Source organism: Carcharodon carcharias, chromosome 4, assembly GCF_017639515.1.
Source record: "Carcharodon carcharias isolate sCarCar2 chromosome 4, sCarCar2.pri, whole genome shotgun sequence".
Lineage (NCBI taxonomy): Eukaryota > Metazoa > Chordata > Chondrichthyes > Lamniformes > Lamnidae > Carcharodon > Carcharodon carcharias.
Window position 1 is genome coordinate 65,667,294 of NC_054470.1, and position 27,188 is coordinate 65,694,481.

The 27,188-nt window shown below is 49.6% G+C and overlaps 1 protein-coding gene across 1 annotated transcript in view; it reads right to left on the minus strand.

Moving 5' to 3' along the window:
• slc20a2 (solute carrier family 20 member 2) overlaps positions 1-26,893 on the minus strand; it is a 107,757-nt gene extending 80,864 nt beyond the window's left edge. The window contains exon 1 of the mRNA XM_041186117.1: positions 26,640-26,893. The gene's annotated coding sequence lies outside the window, so the exon portion shown is untranslated. The remainder of the gene's footprint in view (positions 1-26,639) is intronic.
• Between the last annotated feature and the right edge of the window lie 295 nt (positions 26,894-27,188).

Below are 27,188 nucleotides of genomic sequence, written 5' to 3' on the forward strand. Positions count from 1 at the left end.
GGAAAATGGCTAGATTCTCTTTTTGGAGGTCACTGCCTGACACTTGTGTAGTGTGAATGTTGGCCATTGCTCAGTCCAAGCCTGAATGCTATCCAGATCTTTCTGCTTGTGCACATGGACAGATTCATTAATGAGGAGTTGTGAATTGAACTGAACATTAGCAACGAACATCCCCACCTTTAACCTTATGATGCAGGGAAGGTCACGGATGAAGCAGCCAATAGCGGGTGTGCAGATGATGCTAGCCTAAGGAACTCTTCACTTAACAAGGAAACAACTTTTAAATATTTGTTCTTGGGATGCAAGCAACTTGATACCACCAGAATTGTTACCCATCCCAAGCTACCTCAAACCACTGTAGTCCTTGTGGTGACTGGTAGTTAGTATGGAACACCTGGAACTCTGAGCAGAATCTTGAGCCCTGCAGGGGCAAGACCAAGAGGGAAATCTGAAAGGTCCACTTCATGCCAGTTCCCCTACACATTAGTGCCTCAAAGTGATCTTGCCAGAGGTGGGGCAAGACCAGAATCAGCAAGTAGCTAATCAGCAACTTGAGACAAATTGGTGATACCCCCCAGGATATTACTGGTGGCAGATGGGCCTCCTGCTGAGGCTGAAGCCCAGCAGGTTACTGGAGGCCGCCTCCCAGCTAGCCAGGACTAGTCTAATCCCCCGGTCCCCAGAAGCTGTGGGTACCACACAGCAACCATCCTGTAGATGGGTGTTTACTCACCAGGGTGATGGCCCGGCAGCTGTAGCCAAAGTGAAGTATTTATTTCCCCCCCCACTCTTCAGAGGGCACCTCCAGTTTGAGGTCGTCCACCTACAGTGGTAGCACCTTCTGTCCCAGAGAGGCAACCAGCCACCCAGAGACTTAGGCCCTCCTGATTCCCTGTTCCACCTGCCATCCTTAACTGGATGGCAAACACAGAAGTAACCTGCTGATTGGCTGCCTCCCAGAAGATCTCCCCTGCCAACACACCACTGAACCAAGCAGGGTCAGGACCCTGAAATGGTACCGGCAGCCAAAACATAAAAGCAGAATGTGCTGCACTTCTAAATGTTCAAGTCAGAAATTATATGCAACTCAGAGCTGCTTACCTATTGGTGCCAGTAGTCTGGCCCTGAAGGTAGCTAACATTCCTCATCGTTTCGTCTCCTAAAAAAAGTGAAAACATTTTTTTCCTCATTAAATGTACAAGAGGAGCCTCAGTCTGAGTATCTTCCAGATCAGGTACCACAAAGCCAGATACAGAATAAGGTTACTTATATATTTCCTAACTTTAACAGTAGCAAACCTTACTGCACCATTGTTCTCATTCCCCAGGCCAATCAGCCATTAGACCTTGGGTTAACGCTGGCAGTTCAGTGCCAAGCTGCCCAAAGGCAAAAGCAAATCTGGTTCCACCCTTTCCCGTTTGATATTGAAATGCACTCTACTTATATCTGCACTGCAAAAGCAGAAATCTAGATCACAGCCCATTCAGGGAGCCATGCCAAGTACCAACTCTATAAAGTCAACTTCAGCAACTGAAATACACAAAACCCTAGCCAAATGGTGAAACACTACTCTTTGATACTCATGACCTGGACTAGGTATACAGGGCATAATTTAAGAGTTTTGCAAATGACAAAACTTAACGTAGTAAACAAGGATAGCAACAGACTTCAGGAGGACATAGACTTGAGACACACAAATACAATTCAACACAGAATTAAGAAGCAATTCATTTTTGTACAAGAATGAACAGAGAATCACGCAGTGCAGAAGAGGCCCTTCAGCCCATCGGGTCTGCACCGACACGTGAGAAACACCTGACCCACCTACCTAATCCCATTTACCAGCACTTGGCCCATAGTCTTGAATGTTATGACGTGCCAGGTGCTCATCCAGGTACTTTTTAAAGGATGTGAGGCAACCCACCTCCACCACCCCCCCAAGCAGCACATTCCAGACCGTCACCACCATCTGGGTAAAAAACTTTTTCCTCACATCCCCCCTAAACCTCCTGCCCCTCACCTTGAACTTATGTCCCCTCAGAACTGACCCTTCAACTAAGGGGAACAGCTGCTCCTTATCCACCCTGTCCATGCCCCTCATAATCTTGTACACCTCGATCAGGTCGCTCCTCAGTCTTCTCTACTCCAATGAAAACAACCTAAGCCTATCCAACCTCTCTTCATAACTTAATGTTTCATCCCAGGCAACATCCTGGTGAATCTCCTCTGTACCTCCTCCAGTGCAATCACATCCTTCCTATAATACGGTGACCAGAACTGCACACAGTACCCCAGCTGTGGCCTCACCAAGGTTCTATATAACTCCAACATGATCTCCCTATTTTTGTAATCTATGCCTCGATTGATAAAGACAAGTGTCCCATATGCCTTTTTCACCACCCCACTAACATGCCCCTCCACCTTCAGAGATCTATGGACACACATGCCAAGGTCCCTTTGTTCCTCAGAACTTCCTAGTGTCATGCAGTTCATTGAATACTTGCTTGTCAAATTACTCCTTCCAAAGTGTATCACCTCACACTTTTCAGGGTTAAATTCCACTTGCCAATTATCTACCCATTTGACCATCCCGTCTATATCTTCCTGTAGCCCAAGACACACAACCTCACCGTTAACCACCCGGCCAATCTTTGCATCATCCACAAAATTACTAATTCTACCCACTACAGAGTCATCTATAACAAAAACAGAATTACTTGGAAAAACTCAGTAGGTCTGGCAGCATCGGCGGAGAAGAAAAGAGTTGACATTTCGCGTCCTCATGACCCTTCGACAGAACTAGGTGAATCCCAGGAAGGGGTGAAATATAAGCTGGTTTAAGGTGGTTGGGGGGGGGGGGGGGGGCGGTGTTGGGTGGAGGGAGAGAAGTGGAGGGGGGTGGTGTGGTTGTAGGCAAAAGCAGTGATAGAAGATCATCAAAAGATGTCACAGACAGCAGAACAAAAGAACACATAGGTGTCGAAGTTGGTGATATTATCTAAACGAATGTGCTAATTAAGAATGGATGGTAGGGCACTCAAGGTATAGCTCTAGTGGGGGTAGGGGGAGCATAAAAGATTTAAAAATATTTAAAAATAATGGAAATAGGTGGAAAAAGAAAAATCTATATAATTTATTGGAAAAAAACAAAAGGGGGAAGAAACAGAAAGGGGGTGGGGATAGAGGAGGGAGGTCAAGACCTAAAGTTGTTGAATTCAATATTCAGTCCAGAAGACTGTAAAGTGCCTAGACGGAAGATGAGTGTTGTTCCTCCAGTTTGCGTTGGGCTTCACTGGAACAATGCAGCAAGCCAAGGACAGACATGTGGGCAAGAGAGCAGGGTGGAGTGTTCAAATGGCAAGCGACAGGGAGGTTTGGGTCATTCTTGCGGACAGACAGCAGGTGTTCTGCAAAGTGGTCGCCCAGTTTACATTTGGTCTCTCCAGTGTAGAGGAGACTGCATTGGGAGCAACGAATGCAGTAGACTAAGTTGGGGGAAATGCAAGTGAAATGTTGCTTCACTTGAAAGGAGTGTTTGGGCCCTTGGACGGTGAGGAGAGAGGAAGTGAAGGGGCAGGTGTTACATCTTTTGCGTAGGCATGGGGTGGTGCCATAGGTAGGGATTGGGGAGTAGGGGGTGATGGAGGAGTGGACCAGGGTGTCCCGGAGGGAACGATCCCTACGGAATGCCGACAGTGGGGGTGAAGGGAAGATGTGTTTGGTGGTGGCATCATGCTGGAGTTGGCGGAAATGGCGGAGGATGATCCTTTGAATGCAGGAGGCTGGTGGGGTGATAAGTGAGGACAAGGGTGACCCTATCATGTTTCTGGGAGGGAGGAGAAGGCGTGAGGGCGAATGTGCGGGAGATGGGCCGGACACAGTTGAGGGCCCTGTCAACGACCATGGGTGGAAAACCTCGGTTAAGGAAGGAGGAGGACATGTCAGAGGAACTGTTTTTGAAGGTAGCATCATCGGAACAGATGCGACGGAGACACCTATGTGTTCTTTTGTTCTGCTGTCTGTGACATCTTTTGATGATCTGCTTCTATCACTGCTTTTGCCTACAACCACACCCCCCCCCTCCACTTCTCTCCCTCCACCCAACCACCACCACCACCACCCCCCCACCACCCCCCCCACCCAACTACCTTAAATTTCACCCCTTCCTGGGATTCACCTAGCTCTGTCGTAGGGTCATGAGGACTCGAAACGTCAATTCTTTTCTTCTCCGCCGATGCTGCCAGACCTGCTGAGTTTTTCCAGGTAATTCTGTTTTTGTTTTGGACTTCCAGCATCCGCAGTTTTTTGTTTTTAACAGAGTCATCTATGTCGTTTACATAAATGACAAATAACAGGGGACCTAGTACAGATTCCAGTGGTGTGCCACTGGACACTGGCTTCCAGTCACTAAAGCACCCTTCTGTCATCATGCTCTGTCTCCTACAACTAAGCCCATTTTGAATCCACCTTATCAAATTACCCTATATCCCATGTGCATCTGCCTTCTTTATAAGTCTCCCACGTGGGACCTTGTCAAAGGCTTTGCTGAAATCCAAATAAACTACATCAACTGCAATACCCTCATCTACACACCTGGTCATCTCCTCAAAAAATTCAATCAAATTTGTTACGCACGACCTCCCCCCAACAAAGCCATGCTGACAATCCCTGATCAAACCTTGCCTCTCCAAGTGGAGATAGATTCTCTCCTTCAGAATTTTCTCCAATAGTTTCTCTACCACTGACATGAGACTCACTAGCCTGTAGTTCCCTGGCTTATCTCTACAACCCTTCTTAAATAGCAGAACCACATTAGCTGTTCTCCAGTCCTCTGGCACCTCCTCCGTGGTCAGAGAGGAATTAAAAATTTGGGTCAGAGCCCCTGCGATCTCCTCCCTTAGCAATCTGGGACACAAATCATCCGGCCCCATATAAACCAAAGGTATAATTTCAAAGGGGGTTCAGGAATAGAGACACCAGGGGATGCATGTACAGAAATCTTTGAAGATGGCAGAACAAGATGGGAAGGCCATTAAAAAGGAATGCACAATTCTTGGTTTTATAAATAGAGGCAGAGTACAAAAGCAAGGAAGTTATGGTGAACCTATATAAAAAGCAGTGGTTAGGCCACAGTTGGCCAATTCTGCACACCACACTTTTAGGAAGAATGCCAAGGCCTCAGAGAGGGGGTGGCTAGGTTTACTGGAATAGAATGGCACCAGGGATGAGGGGCTTCAGTTATGTGGAAAGACTGGTGAAACAGGGACTGTCCTCCTTATGTCAGAGAAAGTTAAGGGAGACTTGACAAGCATTTTGATTGAATGACCAAGGAGAAACACTTTTCCAGTGACATAAGAATCGGGTAATGTGGACAAATGCCAGAAAAAGTAACCATGAAAGCAAAAGGATAGTCATGAATACCAACCCAATAACCCCACTTCCCCACTCTCAGGGTATCACCTTCAAGGAACTTCAGGCCAATAATACATGGCTGACTTGGTGCCCTCTGAAATTACTTAGCGAATCAGCAACTTCTGAGGGCAGCAAGGAATGAGCATTAAAAACAGCCTTGACCCTGCCTTAGAACAAGAAACCAAGGACACTATTAATAGCCCAGCTGATTAGGTCTTCATCTGCATTACACCCATGAAACCAAAGCAATTTAAAGTTTAAAAACTTTCTCCGATCCAGCTAGTCAGTCAGTCTAAAACAAAATCAAGTGTCCAAAAACAATGTTTACTTCACAGTCGGACAAATTTGGCAAATTCTATTCCTGCAAAAAGCAGCAACATTTGTCCAACCAGCACCATCACAATCTCCATATAGTTCTGCCTTCCTTGGCCCCTCCACCATTGGCACAGTCAACAAGTTATTGCCTCAAAAATTTTACAAATCCTCTTGGGTAACTATTGTTCTTTAAACATACACAAATGTACAAGACCATTCCAAAAATAATTTCAATTTTTCAAGAAAAATATGTAATATCTACCCAACTCTGCTTGTTGTATTACAGGTCAGTTAAGGGGCAACAGTACTATCTCAATACAAAATCCATTCTAGTTCTCCATGGCCTTGCCCCCTCCCCTTTTCTCTAAATTCCTCCAACCCTCCCAGATATCTGCACTCCTCTAATTCTGGCCTCTTGAACATCACCAATCATAACTGCCTACTTTTGGTGGCCATGCCTTCAGCTGCCTAGGTCCCAAGCTCCAGAAATCCCTCCCTACACCACTGCCTCTCTCTCTCACTTTCCCTCTTCAAGAGGCTTTTTAAAACCTACCTCTTTGACCAAGCTTTTGGCCATAGCCAGAATATCTCCTTATGTGTCTCAGTGTCATATTTTGTTTGTTCCTGTGAAGTGCCCTAGGATATTTCATTACGTTAAAGTTGCTATATAAATACAAGTTGTTGTTCTACCGTAGTGTTTCCATTACACTTACTTTTGATAAATCAGGTCACACTAATAAAAACTCAAAACATTTCACTAACAGTTTAATTCTCAGGAAAATGCAGAATGAAGGATGTTCAGTAATTCATTCAACTCAATAATCATGGATAGAAGCAAAAGAAGATCTGAAGAGTCATACGGACTCGAAATGTTAACTTTTTTCTCTCCGCTGATGCTGCTAGACTTGCTGAGTTTTTCCACATTTTCTGTTTTTGTTTCAATTATCATGGAGTCTGCCTCAGATTAGTGGTATTCCCACCTCAAAGTGCGGGGTTCAAACTAAACTCCCACAGTCTGCGAGTGCCAGATCGGAATTCTGGTGAGTATCTCCCACACCCGAAGTATGTATTGCAGGAGGCTATAAAACTCCCCTGTTATGTAGAACGAACCTCAGTACTAAGTGTAAAATGGTTGTTGCCAAGGAAAAGTGTTCACACGCAGTCTGTCAGAATCTTTCCATTATTTCACACTATCCAGCAAGGAAAAAGCAAATCCATAACTGGCATTCATAATTTTCCATTGTATACAAAATACTTGTTCTTCAGATGTGGGCGACACAGGCAAACTCATGCCTAGTTTCCATGTGGCGGTGGGCCTTCAACTACGCGAGTTATAATCAGGAATATAACTATAGAGATTGACCTCCAAATGAGGGAGGAAGAATAAATCGTTTAGCCCCTTGTTCCACAATTCAATAAGATCATGGACCCAACTTCATATGTCCAGCTTTTCCCTATAGCCCTTAATAGATTTTTGTTAGCCAAAGGTGTATCACTCAGTTTTAAATTTAAACTATTGATATGGCATCAACTGCCATTTACAGAAGAGAGTTCCAATCTCTGCATGCAGAAGTATTTCTCTCCCAAAAAGGTCTGACTCTAATTTTCACACTCCCGAACCAGCAGAAATTGTTCCTCTCCATATACCTTATCTGTTCCCCTTAGTACCTTGTAAACTTCAACCAAATTATCTTTTAAAACTTTCCAAATTCCAGGGAATAAAACCCTATTTTGTGTAATCTCTCCTTGTAATTTAACCTTTGGGAGTCCTGGTATCATTCTAGTAGAGTTACAGTGGATTTCCTTCAAGGCCAATATATCCTTCCTAAGGTCTGGAGCCCAATTCTGCTCACAACGCTCCGGGTGTGATCTAATCAAGGCTTTGCATAGCTGAACCATGACTTGTTTTGTATTCCTCTAGATATAAAGGGCACCATTTCACTGGAATGTCTGATTATTTTCTGCACCTTTTTTTAATTCATTCATGGATGTGGGTGGCACTGGCCAGGCCAGCATTTATTACCCTAGTTGCCCTAATTTAGGGGACACTTAAGAGAGTCAACCATATTGCTGTGGGTCTGGACCATGTAGGTCAGACCAGGTAAAGACAGCAGATTTCCTTCCCTAAAGGATATTAGTGAACCAGATGGGTTTTTACAACAATCAGTGGTTTCATGGTCACCATTAGACTTTGAATTCAAATTCTGCCATCTGCTGTGGCAGGATTCGGACCCAGGTCCCCACAGCATTACCCTGGGTCTCTGGGTTACTAGTCCAGTGACAATACCACTACGCCATTGCCTCCCGAGTACATTTTAAACAGACATGCACCTGGACACGCCCACAACCAACGACCTCACTCCCCCACCAAACCCCCAACATGACCTCCAATGTTTCTAGCTTTTCACCATTTAGAAAGTACCCTATTCTACCTTTCTTAGAAAGTGAAGGGTCTCACATTCACAGATACATTTGCCACAGTCTTACCCATTCACTTAGTCTATTAAAATCTGCTATTTTACACTTCCATCTGCACAGCTTACAATACCACACATTGTTGTGTCATCAGAAATCTGGACATGTGGCTTTCTATCCAATTGTCAAAGTCATTAATAAATATCATAATAAATATCATCACCATATAAGTGATGATCCAAGTCTCACACACCACATCCTGACTTGGAACTATATTGCAGTTCGTTCAGTCACTGGATCAAAACTCTGGAACCAGTTCCCTGATGTGTACCACATCGTCAGGAAGATATAATAATTTCCAATAACATTATGAAAATTATTGGGAAGTAGAGTAATAGTGGGGTCTGTGTCTATGTCTGTGTGTGGGACTTAACTGAATTAGAGGCAGCTGATCTGAAGGCTTTGATGTATCAAGATAAGCTAGGTTTCAAATGTTAATATAGGTAAACATGGGGGAAGTTTTAGAATGTGATGTATGAAGGGAATATTTGCATTTTTAAATAAACCAGACTGAATTCAAGGAGGGGGCAAAATGTTTCACCTAGCCAGAATAAGTTAAGAAACTGTGTGTTTATTTTTCCCAAAGATTACTGGTAAAATTGGTGTGATGATAGAATTTTATTATTAGAGAGGGAAAGTCCAAAGACAGAGTGAAACAATGAGAATTTGCAAAGGGGAAATCTGTATAAAGGTGATTAGGTTGCGGGGTGGAAAGGCAGCATTAAAATCTAACCAGTGTGAAAAGCCTCAAGCTGCTGCCTGCAAGGAACCGAAGCAGAGAAAAACTCATTTTGTATTTGACTGTTCAGGATACTGTGCGTTACTTTGTCTGGCTCTTTTAAAATCTGTGTGTCTCATTGTTGCCTTAATGAAGGTTTAACTGGGGGTTGGATTAATTAGGGGATTTAGAAGTTATCATAGTAGTAATATGTAGATCTATGTATGTGCTTAAAATTGTTTCTTCTATAAATAAAGGTTTAATTTAGTTTTGTATGAAACCTACAAGACTTAGTGGCCTTCTTTCAATTGAATTCAAAGCCCACATCTCGAAATATATATGAATTGCAAAACAGTTGTGGCAGTTGTTTCAAGTTTCCCTTTGGGATTTAAGCAGCTCAGCATTCACCATCAGCTATGTCATAACAACATCATAACCAAGTGGCTTGCAAAGCCACTTTAGAAGGCCACCAAGAGTTTACATATATTACAGGATTGGAGATACATACAGACCAGACTAGGTAAGGGTAGCAGGCTTTCCATCATGAATATTAATGAACTAGTTGAATTGTTTTTTTTTTAAATTGCAGACTCTTGTGTGGCGCTTGACGCAAAAATTGATGGGATTTGAACTGATGACCTTTTGAGTTATCAAGTCCGGTACCATTATTCACATCACAAAGTGACACCATAATTGGTGACACCATAATTGATATTTCAACTCTAAACACAAACTTACTTTGATGGGTCTGGCAACATCTGCTGAGAAAGAAAAACTAGAGATAACATTCAGGTTGATGATATTGATATGGAACGTTAACTGTTTCTCCCTCCACAGATATTGCTAGACCTGCTGATCAAATATAAACAATTTCAGAATTCTAGCATTGGCAGTATCTTGCTTTTGAACTTACTTTTAGTTCCTGTATTCTGTGTAATGTGAAAGATCAGACATTTCAAACACAAATGCAATCTGCAATGTGGACAGGATTGATTCCGTGACAGCATGAGACAGGGAGAGGAAATAAGTAGCAAAATTATATTTTCCCCCAAATGTGCCATACCCAGTACTGGAACATCCCCAGAGCCATCTGATAAACAGCCCTGGAATAGATTTTTATTTATGCCCTGCACTACAGTACAACTCACCAAGGCTCCTTTGACAGCACCTTCCAAACCCATGCCCTCTACCATTTAGGAGCTCAAGGGCAGCAGGCGCACGAGAACATCACCAGCTGCAATTGCAGTTCCTTCAGTTACGATCAAAATTCTGGAACCAGCTCCCTTGCATCACAAATTGCAGCAGTTCAAGGCAGCGACACTCATCACTTTCTCAAGGGTAATAAATGCTGGCCTCACTAGTGACACCTACACTAAGAACCGATTTTAAAAAGTTGAGAATCAGGAGCCTATAGTCTGACTTTAGAAACATAATTTATTAGCTATCTAATTGAGATAGTCAAAGGCCAACCCTCTGGTTTTCATAGCACTATGAAACAGTGGTCCAGTATAATTAAAGGAACAGGATGTTAGAGTTCACTTTTTCAGGTAATCTCTAGGCAATAGGTTATACCACAGTAATCCATTTAATGTACATCTGGACTTTTAATCATCCAAGGACTGTACAGAAGAAACTCTTGCTCAAACTTGCACTCAGCAGGAGCCAGGATAGGTCGCTTTCTCCAGTTTAACACTAATGCAATTAAAACAAAAAACTGCGGATGCTGGAAATCCAAAACAAAAATAGAATTACCTGGAAAAACTCAGCAGGTCTGGCAGCATTGGCGGAGAAGAAAAGAGTTGACGTTTCGCATTCTCATGATTCTTCAACAGAACTGAGTGAATCTTAGGAAAGGGGTGAACTATAAGCTGGTTTATGGTGGGGGGGGTGGAGAGAGAGAGAGAGACAGAGGGGGGGCGGAGAGAAGTCGGGGGTGGTGGTGGCAGTGGTGTGGTTGTAGGGACAAGCAAGCAGTGATAGGAGCAGATAATCAAAAGGTGTCACAGACAAAAGGACACAGAGGCATTGAAGGTGGTGATATTATCTAAATGAATGTGCTAATTAAGAATGGATAGTAGGGCACTCAAGGTACAACTCTCGTGGGGGTGAAGTGGAAAGGCTAGCAGGGCATAAAAGATTTAAAAATAATGGAAATAGGTGGGAAAAGAAAAATCTATATAAATTATTGGAAAAAACAAAAGGAAGGGGGAAGAAACAGAAAGGGGGTGGGGATGGAGGAGGGAGTTCAAGACCTAAAGTTGTTGAATTCAATATTCAGTCCGGAATGCTGTAAAGTGCCTAGTCGGAAAATGAGGTGCTGTTTCTCCAGTTTGCGTTGGGCTTCACTGGAACAATGCAGCAAGCCAAGGACAGACATGTGGGCAAGAGAGCAGGGTGGAGTGTTCAAATGGCAAGCGACAGGGAGGTTTGGGTCATTCTTGCAGACAGACCACAGGTATTCTGCAAAGTGGTCGCCCAGTTTACGTTTGGTCTCTCCAATGTAGAGGAGACCGCATTGGGAGCAACGAATGCAGTAGACTAAGTTGGGGGAGATGCAAGTGAAATGCTGCTTCACTTGAAAGGAGTGTTTGGGCCCTTGGACGGTGAGGAGAGAGGAAGTGAAGGGGCAGGTGTTGCGTCTTTTGCGTGGGCATGGGGAGGTGCCATAGGTGGGGGTTGAGGAGTAGGGGGTGATCGAGGACCAGGGTGTCCCGGAGGGAACCATCCCTACGGAATGCCGCCGGGTGGGTGAAGGGAAGATGTGTTTGGTGGTGGCATCATGCTGGAGTTGGCGGAAATGGCGGAGGATGATCCTTTGAATGCAGAGGCTGGTGGGGTGATAAGTGAGGACAAGGGGGACCCTATCATGTTTCTGGGAGGGAGGAGAAGGCGTGAGGGCGGATGCGCGGTAGATGGGTCGGACACGATTGAGAGCCCTGTCAACGACCATGGGTGGAAAACCTCGGTTAAGGAAGAAGGAGGACATGTCAGAGGAACTGTTTTTGAAGGTAGCATCATCAGAACAGATGCGACGGAGGCGAAGGAACTGAGAGAATGGGATGGAGTCCTTACAGGAAGCGGGGTGTGAGGAGCTGTAGTCAAGGTAGCTGTGGGAGTCAGTAGGCTTGTAATGGATATTGGTGGACAGTCTATCACCAGAGATTGAGACAGAGAGGTCGAGGAAGAGAAGTGTCAGAGATGGACCATGTGAAAATGATGGAGGGGTGGAGATTGGAAGCAAAATTAATAAATTTTTCCAAGTCCCGACGAGAGCATGAAGCAGCACCGAAGTAATCGCTAATGCAACCTCACTTTACTACAGCAGGTGCTGAAATCCATACACAATTCTTTTCCATGTGAAACTGCAAAGATATCCCAAAAACAACCTTAAAAAAGGAAACCCATGATGTCAGCTTTGGCTGGAAAAAAATTAACCCAATTGTCCCAACGCCACCCCCCCCCACCCCCCCCCCCCCCCTCCACCCCCACCACCACTGCTTCCTATACCAGCAATAGGGCATAGTGGCAGTCACTCATTGCAGGGTGCTGTGAGGGCAAAAAAAATAATCACCATAAACTGTTATCATCACACAAAATTACGTGGCACTTTCATTACCAATGTGGATTAGAGTAGAGTAAATTTGGCTGCTTAGGTTTTGGTGTGGTGCTGGACACAAAAATTGGTGGGATTTGAACTGGCAACCTTTGGAGTTATCAAGTCTGGTAGCATTATTCACATCACAAAGTGACACTATAATTGATATTTCTACTCTAAACACAACTTACTTTTGATGGGTCTGGCACCCCACCCAAGCTAACGATATCATTCCCCATGATCTCACCTTCTTCCAGGCTGCCTCAACTAGAATTCGTGCTTCCTTTGGTCTAGTCAGACTCTAAGCACCCACTCAGTTTTCCATTCTTCAACTCTGGCTGCTGTGCTTCATGTTCCACTTGAGTAACCAGCTCTTAATCTACCATAATATTGCCAAGTATCTGCGAACTTTTAAACTTTCCCTTGAAGCAACAGAAAATTAGTCCCACCACCCAGGTTAACTGACAAATTCTGCCAGAATATAGAAATATAACAACCAGCAATAGAATTAAAATTAGCCAGTTTGATCCAATATCGTTCAGATAAAAGGAAAATCCAGAACAAGGGGGCATAATTTTAAATTAGAACTAGACCATTTAGAAGTGAAAAATTGGGAAACACCTTTTCTAAACAAGGAGTAGTGAAAATCAGTAGCTCTCTTCCCCAAGACTGTGACTGTTAGGTCGTGAAACTTCCAAGATCAAATGGTTAGATTTTTCTTTTCAAAGGGATCAAGGAATATGGTGCAAAAGTGAGCAAAAGGAGCCAAGATATAGGACAGCCATGATCAGGCAGAATAAAACAGCTGACTCTTTTTGTACTGTCAGCCCTTTCCCCATCCTTTTCTTTTTAATCAATTTCTTGAAAAGCCATCCACTTTTCTTCCAATGGTTGCATTTAACACAAAGCCAGCTACAGGATACTCCTAATTGAGCCACTGGGATAAAAGTAGCAGGAGCAGTCAATGGTTCAAGTATTTTTAGTCACCACTTTGCTTCTACCCGCTCCGCTGGGGGCCATTCTGCCACAGCAACAGGTTTCTTCAACTGTCTCCCCACCACCCCCCCTCCCCCACCGTCTCCACATCTCCTAAAAGAAGAAATGTACAACTGCAGGTTTATAAAAATCATTTCCAAAAGCAGCTCTGTACTACACCTGAATTTATAAGACATTTTGTGCTTACAGCAGGCAGATTTGTAGGCACCACAAAGCAATTTTTTTTGCATTGCAACACTGCATATAAAAAAATAAAGTTAACAATTTAGAGGTTCAGCTACCAACTTAGACAGGCCAGGCAGGTTACAAAAGGTCGCGTCTGTGTTGAGATCAGTCAAGCAAGACATCAAGGAAAAAGAGTGGATTTGTATGTATTTTAGTGATAAACCTTCCACACGGACTATCCTCAACCCACTTAAAACTTCGGTAAATCCCAGAAATGGACGGTTTGCTTAATGAATTGAGGGTACAGGAACGTGACAGCTGTGTTACTGGGCTGATAATCCAAAGGCCTAAAATAATAAAGCAGAAAATGAAAGGTCTAATCCACAATGCCAATTTGAAAATTGGACTTTTTGTTTATCTGAAAATGAAATGCTGGTATCTGGTTTACTAATATTTTTGGGGGAGGAAACTTGCCATCCTTTACCTGTCTGGTATACATGTGATTCTGACCCACACCAACATGGTTGACTCTAAACTGACCTCTGAAGTAGCCTAGCAAGTCACTCAGTTACATCAAACCACTACCAGCAGGTAAACAAGCACCCCATTATAACCTATTCAGAAGTGCCAGAGTTGGGCAATATTCCAGCAAATCTACTATCAAGAAAAAACTTGCATTTTCATGCGTCACTATATTGTTTTTGCCTGCATAGATTTCAAATCTGTCCGCAGAGCCACATGAGCTCCACAGTCAGTTTTGTTCATCATCATCATCACCACAGATGCTGAGCTTCCTTTCAGGTTTTGGTGAGCCCTTTCATATTGCATGTAGAATTACAATTGTGCCCAGAAGTTCAAATGCAGAAAGAGTTTCAAATGTTTTACAAAGTCACTACTTTTGAATTGAACAGTTTTTTTCAAAAGCCTTACATTTGGACAAAGAACCTAATTTATACCGAAGATTAAGGGATCAAATATTTGACTGAATAGGTTCAAGGTCAATTAGTTGGTACTGTACCTATAGTAATTAAATACACTCTTCACATTCTGTAATCCATCATAAACTCAATATGCCAAAATTCAGTCTTTTACACGTAATAGGCACCATGTGTTAAAACATCACTTAAAATGTTCTCTCTCCTTAACCCAATCCCTAAATAATGCAAGCTACAATTTCACTTCAAAACCACTAAAGTGGAACTTTCAGCTAGCAAAGAGCGAAGCTGGGAGCAACAATGGATATAAATATTTATTTTCAGAACCTATATACGCTCTACAATAATGCAACAAGATGCTTCAAAATACACAGCACAGCCATTGTCAAAAATCAGGAGTTTGGAAATTTGGTAGCAAAAAACACCTCCCCCTCAAGGCATTCTCACTGCTCCAGCTTCACATCAGCTGCAAGTGATAAACAGAACTGATTTTTACGCTTTTTAAAAAATACTTTCCAGACACTGTGTACATTTTTAATATAAAAGCAAAATACTTTAAATCTGAATTATAAACAAAAAACACTGGACATATGCAGCATGTCAGGCAGTATCTGTGAATAGAGAAAGTTAATGTTTCAGGTCAGTGACCTTTCAACATTTAAAGTGTTAGCTTAAAAAGTGGATCAATGAGCTAGTTGAAGTCACATCAGTGGCATACAAGTGCAGATACCAACAACTTGCATTTATATAGCATCCTTAATATTGTAAAATGGCTTCAAGTGCATCACAAGAGTGTATGCAAACAAAAATTAGCAAGTAGACGACATTGGGATAGAAGACCAAAAACTAGGTCAAAAAAGCAAGTTTAATCAAGTTTTAACAAACAAAAGGGTGGAGAGAGAGGTAGAGGGGTTTAGGGGGGCAATTTTGGAGCTTAGGGCTTAGATGGCTGAAGGCATGGTCATAAATGGTAGCATCAAAAAAGTGGAGGATGTACAAGAGAGCTGGAGGAGGTGGAACAGGGTTGTAGGGCTGGAGGAGGTTAAAGAGATCTGAACATACAGAACTGATGGGCTGGAAAAGACCCATCAAACATGCACCTTACTTCATGAAGGCTGAAGCATCACGACCAGGCTTTGTCTATCACATCTCCATCCCAAACCATCTGGGCAAGGGACAAAAACCAAGTTTGGATGTGATGAGCCACGAGAACACGAGGATGAGAATGTTTAAAACGGAGGCATTTGTGGAATGGGAGCCAATACAAGCACAGCAATGATGGGTAAACAGTTTAGTGAGCATTCAGAAGCTTTCCCCTGTTGTTTGCATATACTGTCATTTAGGAGAGTTAGGTTAGTCAGTCCCCCTCTCTTTCATGGTACAAGTTCCAACAATTGTTATTGGATAATTTTGTATTCTCTCCTTCCACTCAAAACAATTTATTAGTGAGACACATAGTAGCAAGAAAGAGCCAAGTATTTATTTCAGAAATTGAACTTTTTCTATACAATAATGCTGAGGGGGTTAGGATAGAAGTTAAAATGTGAAAATAATAAATTAAAATAAATAGAACTAACTTAATAGCTTAAAATATCTTTTGGGTGTAAATATATATTTAAAAAATCAGCAAGATTAGAGTATGGAGTGATGTGTGGGCTATGAATGATGTGGCCCTGCCTGGACTCAAGTACCATGCAGAGCGAATCTATATATGAACTGTGTACAATTGCTGTATGCCAACAGAAAGTTACACAGCCAAAAGAATCAACCAGACATCACTCCGCAACATTCGGGTGGAAGAGTGTTGGTAAGGGTGTGCAGATGTTAGTAAGGGAGACTGGGTGATATCAGCAGGACGAAACAAGCGAGGTTTGACAAGGAACCTGTGGTACTGGATTTGTCTTACAAATATCCATTTAGGGTCCAGTGATGCAGACATCCTATCTTCCAACCCCATCACAGAACTTCCTTTTGCTCTCCCTGCACCGTCTGCCAGCACAGGCTTTGCTCTTTCATGTTCCCCTCTTAAAATCCATCACATCTCTAACTTTTCTCAGCTCTGATGAAATACACTGACCTGAAATGTTAACTCTTCCCTCTCCACAGATATTGCTAGACCCAAGTACTTCTGGCATTTTCTGATGTCATCTGAAATTTCTAGCATTTGCAGTATTTTGCTGATAATTGCAGGGGATTGATCAGATATGATCCAGAGTCCCCAGTAGTTTGTTGTTCCCCATGTGCCAGGACATAGGACATCAGGAAGAAAATACAAGAGGTGCTGGGTGGGCAGTGAACAGTTCATGTGGGAACCAGTGAGTAGCTCAAGGCTGTGCAGGGAACTAAATTCTAGGTAAAGAAATAAAACCTCCAGGGTAATAAAGACCTGCAAACCATATGGGGACAGTCACCTATCTTCATGTACAGAACTCATATGAAGCACAATAAACCAAAGACTAATAAATACAGCTTAAAGGGTATGACGCAGCCAGAGACTTGGCTATAAACTGCAAGTGACTGGGAGCTAAATATTCCAGGTCACATGACTTCTTAGAAAGGACAGAAAATTGGGAAAGTAGCAGCAGCAATAATGATAACAAAAAACACAATTACCGGAGTAGAAAGATGAATTACAGTATGGGTGATCAGATAGTGGAAACACGTGGTTAGAGTTAAGAAACAGGAATGGGTGCAAGACTCGATAGCTGTCCACAGACTTGATGTGATCTAACTGTGAGGTGTAGAAACAGATCAGTGATGCATGTACAGACAAATCCATACATTCAACATCCACATTTCATTTATTTAACACAGTAAAACATCCCATGGTCCTTCACAGGATTGTCAAATAAAAATTTGGCATAAGTCACATAAGGAAATATTAGCACAGATAACAAAAAGCTTGTGTAACAAGAAAATTGTTATAATGGGAGAAATTAATTAAAGCTCAAATAGTAAAGGGAATGCATTTTAAGAATGTATTCAAGACAGTATTCTGTAACAATATGCCTTAGAGCTGACAAAGGAACAAGCTATACCAAATTTAGGTGATGAGTAGAAAACCAGAATTAGTTAATCTGTTGGTAAAAGGGCATCCTGCAAATAGTGATCATAAATTGACTGCATGCGATATGAGAATGAGAAGGGTGAATCGCAAATGCAAGTTTTTAATTTGAGTACAGCAAACTTGGAAGGATGAAAGCTGAATTGACCATAGCAAAATAGGCTAACGTACCAGTGGGATGTATTCAAAGAAGCGCTTAATCACAGTACGAGAGCCAGACAACTAATCCAATCTTTAGAGATCAACTGGATGGAACTTTACAAGTAAAGTTACAGAACTGCACAGTAGTATGTAAAACAACTCCACATTACACTCAGTTCAGAGAACTACAGACTATTTATAAAAACAGAAAGTGTTGGAAATACTCAGGTCTGGCAGCATCTGTGGAGAACAAGATTTAATGTTAAGTCCAATATGACTTGTTCAGAACTAAACAGTTCTGAACAGCCATATTCGACTGGAAACGTTAACTGTGTTTACCTCTCCACAGCTGCTGCCAGACCAGAGTATTTGCAGCACTTTCTGTTTTTGTTTCAGATTTGAAACATCCGCAGTATTTTGCTTTTATTGGAGACTACACAAATTTGGGTTGAGTTCTCATTGGTGACATCTTCGGTGTACCCGATGGGTAAAGAAGGTTGGTTAATACCACCAAATAAATCATAGCAGGTTCCCAGCAAACAGGTACCAGGTTATTTTCAAGAACACTGAACGATCCAATTGCTTCAACATTCATCATTTTAGCAAATTTTCATCTACCAAATTGGGGAGAAATTTCTCGAGAATGTTACACTTAACAGCACAATACAGGATAGCTTAAGAGTGGCACAGGATTGAGAGTGACCCTGACATTATACTGGGCCCCGTGTCTGTCCCACGACCGGACTCCAACTCTGCTTGGGTTTAGAAGGCCCCAGGACCTACAGTGCTGCAACAACCAGGTCCACTGTTTCATTGTGCCTTACAGCCTAAGGAAAGTACAAGCCTGACTCACTTATCAGGTAATGGCTCTCACTGGGGATTGGGCTTGGGGTAAGGGGCTGGGGCGGGGGATGAAGAGGGGTACAGGTGGTCCCTGGTTGTTGTGAATGAAAGAATGTGTCAAACACACACGCAGCCCTGCCGCCAGCACACAGCCCCGCCGCCAGCACACGCACACACGCGCAGCCCCGCCGCCAGCTCATACACACACACACGCGCAGCCCCGCCGCCAGCTCATACACACACACACGCGCAGCCCCGCCGCCAGCTCATACACACACACACGCGCAGCCCCGCCGCCAGCTCGCTCTCTCTCGCGCGCAGCCCCGCCGCCAGCTCGCTCTCTCTCGCGCGCAGCCCCGCCGCCAGCTCGCTCTCTCTCGCGCGCAGCCCCGCCGCCAGCTCGCTCTCTCTCGCGCGCAGCCCCGCCGCCAGCTCGCTCTCTCTCGCGCGCAGCCCCGCCGCCAGCTCGCTCTCTCTCGCGCGCAGCCCCGCCGCCAGCTCGCTCTCTCTCGCACGCAGCCCCGCCGCCAGCTCGCTCTCTCTCGCACGCAGCCCCGCCGCCAGCTCGCTCTCTCTCGCACGCAGCCCCGCCGCCAGCTCGCTCTCTCTCGCACGCAGCCCCGCCGCCAGCTCGCTCTCTCTCGCACGCAGCCCCGCCGCCAGCTCGCTCTCTCTCGCACGCAGCCCCGCCGCCAGCTCGCTCTCTCTCGCACGCAGCCCCGCCGCCAGCTCGCTCTCTCTCGCACGCAGCCCCGCCGCCAGCTCGCTCTCTCTCGCACGCAGCCCCGCCGCCAGCTCGCTCTCTCTCGCACGCAGCCCCGCCGCCAGCTCGCTCTCTCTCGCACGCAGCCCCGCCGCCAGCTCGCTCTCTCTCGCACGCAGCCCCGCCGCCAGCTCGCTCTCTCTCGCACGCAGCCCCGCCGCCAGCTCGCTCTCTCTCGCACGCAGCCCCGCCGCCAGCTCGCTCTCTCTCGCACGCAGCCCCGCCGCCAGCTCGCTCTCTCTCGCACGCAGCCCCGCCGCCAGCTCGCTCTCTCTCGCACGCAGCCCCGCCGCCAGCTCGCTCTCTCTCGCACGCAGCCCCGCCGCCAGCTCGCTCTCTCTCGCACGCAGCCCCGCCGCCAGCTCGCTCTCTCTCGCACGCAGCCCCGCCGCCAGCTCGCTCTCTCTCGCACGCAGCCCCGCCGCCAGCTCGCTCTCTCTCGCACGCAGCCCCGCCGCCAGCTCGCTCTCTCTCGCACGCAGCCCCGCCGCCAGCTCTCTCTCTCGCACGCAGCCCCGCCGCCAGCTCTCTCTCGCACGCAGCCCCGCCGCCAGCTCTCTCTCTCGCACGCAGCCCCGCCGCCAGCTCTCTCTCTCGCACGCAGCCCCGCCGCCAGCTCTCTCTCTCGCACGCAGCCCCGCCGCCAGCTCTCTCTCTCGCACGCAGCCCCGCCGCCAGCTCTCTCTCTCGCACGCAGCCCCGCCGCCAGCTCTCTCTCTCGCACGCAGCCCCGCCGCCAGCTCTCTCTCTCGCACACAGCCCCGCCGCCAGCTCTCTCTCTCACACGCAGCCCCGCCGCCAGCTCTCTTTCTCTCTCACACGCAGCCCTGCCGCCAGCTCCCTCTCTCTTTCTCTCTCACTCGCAGCCCCGCCGGCAGCTCTCTCTCTCTCGCACACGCAGCCCTGCCGCAAGCTCTCTCTCTTTCGCACACAACGACACACACAGACACATCTCCACCGCGAGCCCTCCCTCACACGCACACACACACACAGCCCCGCCGCGAGCTCTCCCTCATATGCACACACACACAGCCCTGCCGCGAGCTCTCTCACACACACACACACACAGCCCTGCCGCGAGCTCTCTCACAGACATACACACACACAGCCCTGCCGCGAGCTCTCTCACACACACACACACACACACACACACAGCCCTACCGCGAGCTCTCTCTCACACACACACAGCCCTGCCGCGAGCTCTCTCTCACACACACACACACACAGCCCTGCCGCGAGCTCTCTCTCACACACACACACACACAGCCCTGCCGCGAGCTCTCTCTCACACACACACACACAGCCCTGCCGCGAGCTCTCTCACACACATACACACACACAGCCCTGCCGCGAGCTCTCTCATACGCACACACACACAGCCCTGCCGCGAGCTCTCTCACACACACACACACACACACAGCCCTGCCGCGAGCTCTCTCACAGACATACACACACACAGCCCTGCCGCGAGCTCTCTCTCACACACACACACACACAGCCCTGCCGCGAGCTCTCTCTCACACACACACACACACACAGCCCTGCCGCGAGCTCTCTCACACACACACACACACACACACACACAGCCCTGCCGCGAGCTCTCTCTCACACACACACAGCCCTGCCGCGAGCTCTCTCTCACACACACACACACACAGCCCTGCCGCGAGCTCTCTCTCACACACACACACACAGCCCTGCCGCGAGCTCTCTCTCACACACACACACACAGCCCTGCCGCGAGCTCTCACACACACACACACAGCCCTGCCGCGAGCTCTCACACACACACACACACAGCCCTGCCGCGAGCTCTCTCACACACACACACAGCCCTGCCGCGAGCTCTCTCACACACACACACAGCCCTGCCGCGAGCTCTCTCACACACACACACAGCCCTGCCGCGAGCTCTCTCACACACACACACAGCCCTGCCGCGAGCTCTCACACACACACACAGCCCTGCCGCGAGCTCTCTCACACACACACACAGCCCTGCCGCGAGCTCTCTCACACACACACACAGCCCTGCCGCGAGCTCTCTCACACACACACACAGCCCTGCCGCGAGCTCTCTCACACACACACACAGCCCTGCCGCGAGCTCTCTCACACACACACACAGCCCTGCCGCGAGCTCTCTCACACACACACACAGCCCTGCCGCGAGCTCTCTCACAAACACACACAGCCCTGCCGCGAGCTCTCTCACACACACACACAGCCCTGCCGCGAGCTCTCTCACACACACACACACACAGCCCTGCCGCGAGCTCTCTCACACACACACACACAGCCCTGCCGCGAGCTCTCTCACACACACACACAGCCCTGCCGCGAGCTCTCTCACACACACACACAGCCCTGCCGCGAGCTCTCTCACACACACACACAGCCCTGCCGCGAGCTCTCTCACACACACACACAGCCCTGCCGCGAGCTCTCTCACACACACACACAGCCCTGCCGCGAGCTCTCTCACACACACACACAGCCCTGCCGCGAGCTCTCTCACACACACACACAGCCCTGCCGCGAGCTCTCTCACACACACACACACAGCCCTGCCGCGAGCTCTCTCACACACACACACAGCCCTGCCGCGAGCTCTCTCACACACACACACAGCCCTGCCGCGAGCTCTCTCACACACACACACAGCCCTGCCGCGAGCTCTCTCACACACACACACAGCCCTGCCGCGAGCTCTCTCACACACACACACACAGCCCTGCCGCGAGCTCTCTCACACACACACACAGCCCTGCCGCGAGCTCTCTCACACACACACACAGCCCTGCCGCGAGCTCTCTCACACACACACACAGCCCTGCCGCGAGCTCTCTCACACACACACACAGCCCTGCCGCGAGCTCTCTCACACACACACACAGCCCTGCCGCGAGCTCTCTCACACACACACACAGCCCTGCCGCGAGCTCTCTCACACACACACACAGCCCTGCCGCGAGCTCTCTCACACACACACACAGCCCTGCCGCGAGCTCTCTCACACACACACACAGCCCTGCCGCGAGCTCTCTCACACACACACACAGCCCTGCCGCGAGCTCTCTCACACACACACACAGCCCTGCCGCGAGCTCTCTCACACACACACACAGCCCTGCCGCGAGCTCTCTCACACACACACACAGCCCTGCCGCGAGCTCTCTCACACACACACACAGCCCTGCCGCGAGCTCTCTCACACACACACACAGCCCTGCCGCGAGCTCTCTCACACACACACACAGCCCTGCCGCGAGCTCTCTCACACACACACACAGCCCTGCCGCGAGCTCTCTCACACACACACACAGCCCTGCCGCGAGCTCTCTCACACACACACACAGCCCTGCCGCGAGCTCTCTCACACACACACACAGCCCTGCCGCGAGCTCTCTCACACACACACACAGCCCTGCCGCGAGCTCTCTCACACACACACACAGCCCTGCCGCGAGCTCTCTCACACACACACACAGCCCTGCCGCGAGCTCTCTCACACACACACACAGCCCTGCCGCGAGCTCTCTCACACACACACACAGCCCTGCCGCGAGCTCTCTCACACACACACACAGCCCTGCCGCGAGCTCTCTCACACACACACACAGCCCTGCCGCGAGCTCTCTCACACACACACACAGCCCTGCCGCGAGCTCTCTCACACACACACACAGCCCTGCCGCGAGCTCTCTCACACACACACACAGCCCTGCCGCGAGCTCTCTCACACACACACACAGCCCTGCCGCGAGCTCTCTCACACACACACACAGCCCTGCCGCGAGCTCTCTCACACACACACACAGCCCTGCCGCGAGCTCTCTCACACACACACACAGCCCTGCCGCGAGCTCTCTCACACACACACACAGCCCTGCCGCGAGCTCTCTCACACACACACACAGCCCTGCCGCGAGCTCTCTCACACACACACACAGCCCTGCCGCGAGCTCTCTCACACACACACACAGCCCTGCCGCGAGCTCTCTCACACACACACACAGCCCTGCCGCGAGCTCTCTCACACACACACACAGCCCTGCCGCGAGCTCTCTCACACACACACACAGCCCTGCCGCGAGCTCTCTCACACACACACACAGCCCTGCCGCGAGCTCTCTCACACACACACACAGCCCTGCCGCGAGCTCTCTCACACACACACACAGCCCTGCCGCGAGCTCTCTCACACACACACACAGCCCTGCCGCGAGCTCTCTCACACACACACACAGCCCTGCCGCGAGCTCTCTCACACACACACACAGCCCTGCCGCGAGCTCTCTCACACACACACACAGCCCTGCCGCGAGCTCTCTCACACACACACACAGCCCTGCCGCGAGCTCTCTCACACACACACACAGCCCTGCCGCGAGCTCTCTCACACACACACACAGCCCTGCCGCGAGCTCTCTCACACACACACACAGCCCTGCCGCGAGCTCTCTCACACACACACACAGCCCTGCCGCGAGCTCTCTCACACACACACACAGCCCTGCCGCGAGCTCTCTCACACACACACACAGCCCTGCCGCGAGCTCTCTCACACACACACACAGCCCTGCCGCGAGCTCTCTCACACACACACACAGCCCTGCCGCGAGCTCTCTCACACACACACACAGCCCTGCCGCGAGCTCTCTCACACACACACACAGCCCTGCCGCGAGCTCTCTCACACACACACACAGCCCTGCCGCGAGCTCTCTCACACACACACACAGCCCTGCCGCGAGCTCTCTCACACACACACACAGCCCTGCCGCGAGCTCTCTCACACACACACACAGCCCTGCCGCGAGCTCTCTCACACACACACACAGCCCTGCCGCGAGCTCTCTCACACACACACACAGCCCTGCCGCGAGCTCTCTCACACACACACACAGCCCTGCCGCGAGCTCTCTCACACACACACACAGCCCTGCCGCGAGCTCTCTCACACACACACACAGCCCTGCCGCGAGCTCTCTCACACACACACACAGCCCTGCCGCGAGCTCTCTCACACACACACACAGCCCTGCCGCGAGCTCTCTCACACACACACACAGCCCTGCCGCGAGCTCTCTCACACACACACACAGCCCTGCCGCGAGCTCTCTCACACACACACACAGCCCTGCCGCGAGCTCTCTCACACACACACACAGCCCTGCCGCGAGCTCTCTCACACACACACACAGCCCTGCCGCGAGCTCTCTCACACACACACACAGCCCTGCCGCGAGCTCTCTCACACACACACACAGCCCTGCCGCGAGCTCTCTCACACACACACACAGCCCTGCCGCGAGCTCTCTCACACACACACACAGCCCCGCCGCGAGCTCTCTCACACACACACACAGCCCCGCCGCGAGCTCTCTCACACACACACACAGCCCCGCCGCGAGCTCTCTCACACACACACACACAGCCCCGCCGCGAGCTCTCTCACACACACACACAGCCCCGCCGCGAGCTCTCTCACACACACACACAGCCCCGCCGCGAGCTCTCTCACACACACACACAGCCCCGCCGCGAGCTCTCTCACACACACACACACAGCCCCGCCGCGAGCTCTCTCACACACAACCGAGCTCACACACAGCCCCGCCGCGAGCTCTCTCACACACACACACACCCCGCCGCGAGCTCTCTCACACACACACACACAGTCCCGCCGCGAGCTCTCTCACACACACACACAGCCCCGCCGCGAGCTCTCTCACACACACACACACAGCCCCGCCGCGAGCTCTCTCACACACACACACAGCCCCGCCGCGAGCTCTCTCACACACACACACAGCCCCGCCGCGAGCTCTCTCACACACACACACAGCCCCGCCGCGAGCTCTCTCACACACACACACAGCCCGCCGCGAGCTCTCTCACACACACACACAGCCCCGCCGCGAGCTCTCTCACACACACACACAGCCCCGCCGCGAGCTCTCTCTCACACACACACACAGCCCCGCCGCGAGCTCTCTCTCACACACACACACAGCCCCGCCGCGAGCTCTCTCTCACACACACACACAGCCCCGCCGCGAGCTCTCTCACACACACACAGCCCCGCCGCGAGCTCTCTCTCACACACACACACAGCCCCGCCGCGAGCTCTCTCACACACACACACACACAGCCCCGCCGCGAGCTCTCTCACACACACACACAGCCCAACCGCGAGCTCTCTCACACACACACACACAGCCCCGCCGCGAGCTCTCTCACACACACACACAGCCCCGCCGCGAGCTCTCTCACACACACACACACACAGCCCCGCCGCGAGCTCTCTCTCACACACACACAGCCCCGCCGCGAGCTCTCTCACACACACACACAGCCCCGCCGCGAGCTCTCTCACACACACACACACAGCCCCGCCGCGAGCTCTCTCACACACACACAGCCCTGCCGCGAGCTCTCTCACACACACACACACACACACAGCCCCGCCGCGAGCTCTCTCTCACACACACACACAGCCCCGCCGCGAGCTCTCTCACACACACACACACACACAGCCCCGCCGCGAGCTCTCCCACACACACACACAGCCCCGCCGCGAGCTCTCCCACACACACACACACAGCCCCGCCGCGAGCTCTCTCACACACACACACAGCCCCGCCGCGAGCTCTCACACACACACAGCCCCGCCGCGAGCTCTCTCACACACACACACACACAGCCCCGCCGCGAGCTCTCTCACACACACACACACACACAGCCCCGCCGCGAGCTCTCTCTCTCACACACACACAGCCCCACCGCGAGGCTCCATTAAGAATTGTAAATGGTGTCCGGAGGTTCGGTCTTCCAGAGCGCGGGCTCCGCGCACATTGGCAGGTGAATCTTTCTCTCCATGTGGTTACTGCAGATGCCGGCAAATGCACGACACGAGAGACCAACACAAACACCCGTGCCTTAAAAAAAAAGGAAGCTGCAGGAGGAGGTCGTCGGAGACTCGGCCAACCCTCGCAGCTCGAGAGCCGAGCCTGAATTTACACAGGAAGGTGCCGGGAAGTGAACCGCAGGGGCAGAGCAGGGGGAAACATCGGGCCCGACCGGCACCGGAATGCCGCCATCAAGGGACTGCAATCCAGGGGGGAGTTTGAACCCGAGGAGAAAGAAAACAAAAATAAGTTTAATTAAACAAACTTCCCGGTGCCGGGCTTGCCGGGGCCTCGGTCACTTACCAGGATGAGTGGCTCTGGTTACTCCCAATAAGATGCCTGCGCCGAGTGGCCGGGGGGAGGGGGGTCCTTCTGCAGAAACGTGTCTTATCCCCGGGTCGCGGAGGGTGGCTGACTGGGTTCCAGAATTGCTGCTTTTGGCAGATCCCCACTCCCAATGCCAGACTCCGGGATGATCTACACCGCCATGTTAACCCAAGTGCGAGCGGAGGGAGCGGCTCTAATGTCTCTCCCTTTATAGCAACTGGAGAGAGAGAGGAGGCGGAGCGGCCACTGGGTCCCCTGTGGGTGGAAACGAGGGAGACACCGGGGTCAGACACCACTTATTACTGAGAGAAAGGGAAACCAGATAGTCCTCACACACACACACACACACACATTTACACGCCGGACTGAACAAACCACCCACACCCATTAACACCAGCGCTGCCAGAGACACCTGCAGTGGCCAAAGCTTAAACCTCACCAACTCACTCGGTATAATAAACACCGCCAGCACTCGCCCAAACATTAACATCCACGCTCACGCCGCCTGTACCAGAAACATCAGCT